The sequence below is a fragment of the Vidua chalybeata genome, chromosome 6 (genome assembly GCF_026979565.1).
Source record: "Vidua chalybeata isolate OUT-0048 chromosome 6, bVidCha1 merged haplotype, whole genome shotgun sequence".
In the NCBI taxonomy this organism is placed as follows: Eukaryota; Metazoa; Chordata; class Aves; order Passeriformes; family Viduidae; genus Vidua; species Vidua chalybeata.
Window position 1 is genome coordinate 58,160,750 of NC_071535.1, and position 7,071 is coordinate 58,167,820.

The following is a 7,071-nucleotide window of genomic DNA, read 5'->3' on the forward strand; positions in this document are numbered from 1 at the left end:
CTCCTGCTCATTTTGCCTGAAGAGCTGCTGGCTTGATCAGGCTCAAGGCTTTGCTCATGGAATGCCAGGAGGAGGCACACAGCTTTTGGAGGACTGGCAGGACAAGAAGGCAGAAGAAAAGAACATTGTTTTGTCCAGAGCATTAGTCCAAGCAACTATTTGCCATCTACTACATGAAATCAGTAGATGTTAGATATTAATTCACGTCAGCACACAAGGAGAAGCAGCACCAAGGAAGAGAAGAATATAGTCCTGGAGCCAACCCACAAGTCATTCCTGATTGCATTCCCGAGGAGCAGCGTGCAGCATGAATGGCAGACCAAACTCAGCCATTCTCCCCGTGTCTGAGTGCTGGAGATCTTAATACCTCTGCTCTGACGATCAAAACACCATTTGCTATTTCAAACAGATCTTTTCTTCCTTGGAAAAAGCTTTTGGTAATTAAAGGAAGAGGCGTTATCCGGGTTGAAAGCCGGAGCCTGGGCACGCTGTCGGGCGCGATGAGGCAGTCAGGGGGAAGCTGGCAGGAGCTGCTTTGCAGGGTGTTGTCATGGGAACAGAGCAAGTAGGGCATTCGCTGCTCCGCATCCTCCTCCCAAGCGCGGTGGCACAGAATCGATGCTGTTTGCAGCGCTGGCAGAGCCAGCTCTCCGCCTGTCTCCAGCAGAGATTGAACCCGAATGGAACGCCAAGGCCAGAATCTCGCTGCGTGTGAAAGCGGTGTCACTCCTGATTTGAGTGCAAGACTTCGGTGCACGTTTCAGCTGCCTGTGAATCTGGCATCCATAATGGTCAGTGGCAGCACACAAAGGGTGGAGCTTGGTCAGCGAGTGCATCACCATGGTGGGCAAGCTCAGAATATAAAGTTTTGCCATAGTGTCAGTGTTTGTGGTCATCTGAAGCATTGGACTCACCTTGCACAATGTCTTTGAATGCAGCTTACTTCCTCTGTGCAGGTCTGTGTATGTGGAATTGTTGGAATTTCCTTTATGAGAAGTAGTTTCTGTGATACTGTGGTTGCTAGGGACAAACAATGGTAGTGAATGGTTTCCTGGATAAAGAAGAATACAGAGATTCCTGCTCTTTCAATTATTAGGAATATGTAACTAAAAGAAAAAGAATACTGTTAAATGTTGCACCACAGAGACCAGTGGAAGTAGAATTAAATGCAATACGTAAGAAAAGGTCTGACAAAGGTCGAAAATGCTAACAGTAAAAAGAGCAAAATGCAGTTCATTGCCTCCAAGCTTTCATTTTGCTTTGCCCAGGTCTGGTGGCAAAGAAAAGATCTCCTAATTAAAGCAGGCATCTGCAGAGTATCTGCCCTGCTGCCACTGACCCAGGCCAGCAAGGTGCTGAGTGAACACTCCTCATTTCCTATCCACAGCGAAGTGTGAATGAGGGGCCCGCAGCCATCCAGGGCTTGCTTTGGAAAAGTGACCAAAATAGCAGGCAAGGGAAGAAAATGGAGCCAATGCATGGAGGGCTTCCCAGTTTGCTTGCTGAGGTCATTGAAATCCCCCCCTGCTTAGCAACAAGTTTGAGGCAAGTAATGATAAACTTAGCCACAAAAACGCTTGGAGTTGTATCATAAACATAATCTTACCTTGCCTTTAATCTCTCTCTCCCTGGCTCTGGTGTTTCCATGCAGGCTGCAGCAAATACTGGAATGAAATGGCTGGCACTGGGTAGAGCACATTCTGGATTCACAGTGATTTTATTCCAATGCTGATCCCTTTGAACATAAAACAGGAAGCATGAATGTATTACAGCAATCCTTGTGGATTACTCTGTATGAGGAAGAAACTGTGGTTCCTTTTTGGGCATGTTTGCCTCCGTGCCTCTAGCAAAAGCTCTCTGGGGTAGAACAAGGAGCAGCAAAGTGTGTGGAGCAGCACTGACCTTGTCTCCCCCATGAGCAATACATGCAGGGCATCTGAGGTCTTGCTGGGTCTGGGCTGGCAGTGGCTATTTATAAGTTTTGGATGAAACAAACAAATGCAGAAGCTGTTCTTCATGCTGCAAGGGATGAAGCCAGAGTTGTGGACTTAGAGACAATGGTTACAGACCTGACGTCCCTGTTTCACCCACAAGCTGCTGCTCCTTGTATTTGCAGCATTGTCCTTTGCTGAAGGAAGGGGCATGGAGCAGGAATTGCACTGATAAGAGCATGACATATGCCACGAATTGAAACCACACACAGAACAGGGCATGCTCCCCATGTATGTGATGTGGGGACTCAGCTGCTGCAGTGTGTGAGAGCCCTCACTGACCTTGCATTAGCAGAGAGGGACCTTGAACTCTTACAGCCTGCAGAAAAGTCAGGAGTGGATTCACCGAGACAGAAAGATAAAATAAATGCACAGCTCTTTCAGCACTTCCCTCCATTTGCTTCATATCATAAATATCAATACAAATATAGAAATACAGAGGTAAACAGTTTGCCCAGCCTGCCCTTTCCATATGCATGCATTTCTGCTGTGAAAGGCTTTATGTAACTCCTGACAGCAGATTGCAAAATAATGCCTCGGTTATGGAAGGAAGCCACGAGCCATTACATTGCATTACTATAATGTAATGGGTCCATGAGATGAACCAGATTTGGAGAGCTTGCTTTTATTGTAAACTTTGTACCCCATCCAGCCCACTGGCATTGATTTATCTTTGTTTTCTCCAGAGATGAAAAACCACGAGGCCAGAATAGCAGCTAGACCGGAACTGAGCCACTGGGGTTTTGGCCCCAAATAGAAATTCGTGAGACAAAACTGTGCTGTTTGTTTGAAGGGATGCAATAATAGGGACAGAACTTCTTCAGATGGATGCTGATGACCAATCTGCTGAAAGGTGGATTTCTCACTAGCCTAGAGAATTGACATTGTAATTAATCTCTTCCTATGTTTCTTTGCTAAGTAAAGGCTGCTGTGACAAGTGCTGCCATAATTTTAAATTTTTAACTGAATGTAGGGAATAGACAAAAAAAAGAATCTATATTTACTTTGTTTTTCTTCTGTGCAAATGTCACACCACTTTCATGGTGGCAATAAGTGCAAAAGTGCTGATTCAATCACTTATTTACATAATCCCCTCAGATTTTTCTTTTATATCATTGTTGATAATGAAAAGATTTTCTCAGCTGGGAAAACAAAGGGAAGCAGGCACGTTCTGAATGTGAATAGGCTGAAGTGACATAGAAAGATGGTAATTTGCATTAGTAAAAATAATCATAATGTGGATGACTGAAATGATGGTAAATAGCATCTATCCCTACCTGCCCTGAGGAACATCCACCCCATGACAGTTCAGCTGCAGTGTGTGGAGCAGCCCTACCTAGCAACCTCCAACTCGTGCTTCCCTGACAGCACACCAGGAACCTGGGGTGGTGAGTTTTGGTTCGCAGGGAAAAGTGCCAGCATTCTTGTTCACGGGCCTGTGACCCTCAATGGGCGACCTCCTCCTGAAAATCGGGACCGCAAAAGGATGAGGCGCAGACCCAAGCTGCCACTACTTGGAGCTTGTGCTTCCCTGACAGTCCCAAGCACATCCTACAAACTGACACCAGGAACCTGGACAGGTGAGCTTTGTTTCACAGGGAAAAGGGATGGCGTTTGTGATCAGGGACGAGTGGCCCTGCCTTTTTGGCCACCTCCAGAGAATCCGAAAGGCACAGGATATGTCCCAGATATGAGCCACCTTGAACTTCTGCTGCCTTGACAGTACCAATCACATCCTACAAACTGACATCAAGAACCTGAAGTGGTGAGCTTCGTTTCACAGGGTAAAGCGCCAGTGTTTGTGATCAGGGACCTGTGGCCCTGACTGGTCAGATGCCTCCAAAAAAATCTGTACGGTGTAGGCTATGTCCCAGACCCAAGCTGCCACCACCTCGAACTAGTGGTGCTTTGACAGTCCCAAGCACATCCTACAAACTGACACCAGGAACCTGGAGTGGTGAGCTTTGTTTCACAGGGAAAAGGGCCGGTGCTCATGGTTAGGGACCTGTGGAGCTGACTGGTCAGATGCCTCCAAAAAATCCAAATGGTGCAGGATATGAGCCAGAGCCAATCTGCCACCACCTCGAACTTGTGCTGCCCTGACAGTCCCAAGTGCATCCTGCAAACTGACACCAGGAACCTGGGGTAGTGAGTTTTGTTTCACAGGGAAAAGGGATGGCCTTCATGTTCAAGTACCTGTGGCCCTGATTGGTTGGATGCCTCCACAAAATCCAAATGGCGCAGGATGTGTCCCAGACCCAAACTGCCACCACCGTGAACTTCAGCTGCCCTGACAGTCCCAAGTGCACTCATCAAACTGACATCAGGAACCTGGGGTGGTGAGTTTAGTTTCACAGGGAAAAGGGCCAGTGTTTGTGTTCAGCTGCCTGTGGCCCTGAGTGGGTGGCTGACTCCTGAAATTCCAGATGGTGCATGTTGTGTCCCAGAGCCAAGCTGCCAGCGCCTGGAACTTGTGCTGCCCTGACAGTCCCAAGTGCACCCTGCAAACTGACATCAGGAACCTGGGGTGGCAACTTTTGTTTCACAGGGAAAAGGGCTGGTATTTGTGCTCAGGTACCTCTGGCCCTGACTGGGCAGCCACCTCCAAAAACTCCGAACGGCGAAGGATGTGTCCCAGTCCCAACCTGCCACCACCTGGAACTTGTGCTGCCCTGACAATCCCAAACCTCTGGGAGCCAGAGAGCGCAGTAGCCTGTAAGAGGCGAAGAACGAAGCCACAAAGAAGCGGGCTTGTGTGCACAGCCTTCAGACTGCTGGTGGACAGTGGCTACCACACTCCTGCCTGCTCAGTTCATTCTTAGCATGAGTATGGAAGGCGTTCCAGGACAACTTTCCTGGGTTTTTACTTAGTCCTGACACAGCCCTCCTTAGAAATTCTTGCTGTGCCCCAGAGGCTCCGAGATGCAGAGAACTCGATGGCAGCTGTGGAAAAGAAGGGCAGCGGTGAGTTTTTCAAGAAGCAAGAACACAGAGAGCTGACTGTGCTTGTGAATGAGCAGCTGCTGGATTTTTGCAATTGCCTTCACTGCACACAGAAGCCCGGTGCTCTCTGCTGCTTCGTTCTTTGCCTTCTGTGAATTACGTTGTACTGAAGCTGAGCGAGGCTGCTTTTCAGCATCTCTGCTCCACCTATGCAAAAAGCTGCTTTTAAGGAGAGGCTGGAATAATGGAAGGATCCCAGTCCCTCCCAGCATGTTCCCACTCACTCCCAGTTACTCCCAGCGTGGTCCCAGTTCTCCGCTGCATGGTCCCAGTCGTTCCCAGTGTGGTTCCAGTCACTCCATTATGGTTACAAACACTCCGGCTACATCCCAATAGCCCCCAGCATGTCTGTAATAATTTCCAGGCACTACCAGTGGCCCCAGTAAGGTGTTAGTTATCCCAGTATGATCCCCCAGTCATGCCCAGAACATCCCAGTTGCCTCCAGCATGCATCCAGTCATTCCCAGATCCCACAATTGGCTTGCAGCATGATCCCAGTTTCTCTCAGTTGCTCCAAGTAGCCCAAAGTATGAGCCCAGTTGTTACCCTGATTTTTAAAAGTGTTAAGTTTTCTTTTATAGTTATTTTGAAAGTTTTAAAGTTCTCATGAAAGTTCTTTAGCCTTCTGATAATGTTTACATATTTGAGAGTCAAAGTTCCCATACAATTTCATGTATAAATAGAATAGTTTACATATTTCTCTGTGGGTGGAGAGAAATGATTGATTAATCTTTGGACCAGTGTGGTTGGAGAGGTGGTAATTCCATCCTCCAATCCACGGTCACCTTTGGAATTCTAGAAATACGAGATGTTCGAATGAAACTGGGTCTTTTTCTCTTTTGAACGTCCCTAGCCTCAGTGTACTCATTTATTGTCCAATATCGACATCTGTTGGTGCCGTGTGTGAACGACGCCTGTTGGTGACGTCTTGGTTAACCCTCTCTCTCCCGGCCCTGACTGCAGCCCTTGTGGGCATGTCTGCTTCTATGGGTTTTGTGGTTGGCGCCCTGGTGTTGGACAGCTGGAAAGATGTCCTGGAATGGAGCGGGGTGTCTGTCTCGTGGCTGGGATTTGAGTCCCTGTTCCTCTGGGGAAGGGAGCACGGGTTTTTTTTTTCTGACCCGGAGGAGGTGTTCTCTAAGGAGGTGTGGTCTCACTTGGGGAGTACCTTGGGGGTTTTCTCGCTGCTGATGGTTACAGTGCAGGTTCTGTGTGGATGCTCCTGCTCTGGAAACGCGTTATCCAGCTGTTGCAGGGGTCGGAGTCCCCCAGTTACCCTGGCTGGGTGCTGAGTGATGCTGAGGGTTTTTTGGAGGGGGAGGCGGGAATTTCCCCCCCCTCCTTTTCCTCTGGGAGGCTGCGCTGCGTGATGGCTCTGGCTGGAACCGAGCGGCCAGATGTTCGAATAAAACTGGGTCTTTTTCTCTTTTGAACTTACCAAGCTTCTGTGTACTCACTTCATGTCCAATAGCGACACCCAGTCGCTCCCTTTCAACCCCAATATGATCCCAGTAAGCTCCAGTTTGATCCTCGTCACATGCCAGCACTCCCAGGATGTTCCCAGTAGAATCCCAGTTGCTTCCAATCTCTCCCACTATGGTCACAGCCATCTCCAGCATGGTTCCAGTTATTTCCTAGATCAACCCAGTATGATTCAGTCAGTCCCAGTATGATGCCATTTGCTCCCAGCGTGCTCCCAATTGCTCCCAGTCACCCCCAGTATGGAGGATGATGCACAGAGTGTCTTCCCAGTTGCTCTCAGATACTCCCAGTATGTGTCTAGTCACTCCCAGTATGATCCAAAGATGAGCCCAGTGTGCTTCCAGTCATTGCCAGTATGAACCCGTCGTGCTCCACATCGTTCCACTTGCTCTCTTTCACCCTCACTTTGGTTGCAGTCACTCCCAGTATCTCCCAACGTACCCCAGTTCCTTCCAGCATGTTCCCAGTCACTCCCAGTTCCTTCTGGTATCATCCCATTTGCTCACAAGCACTCCCAGTCAGCCTCAGTGTAGTTGCACTCACTGCCAGCACGATCCCAGTTGATCCCAGTATCAGCCCAGTTGTTTCCAGTCCC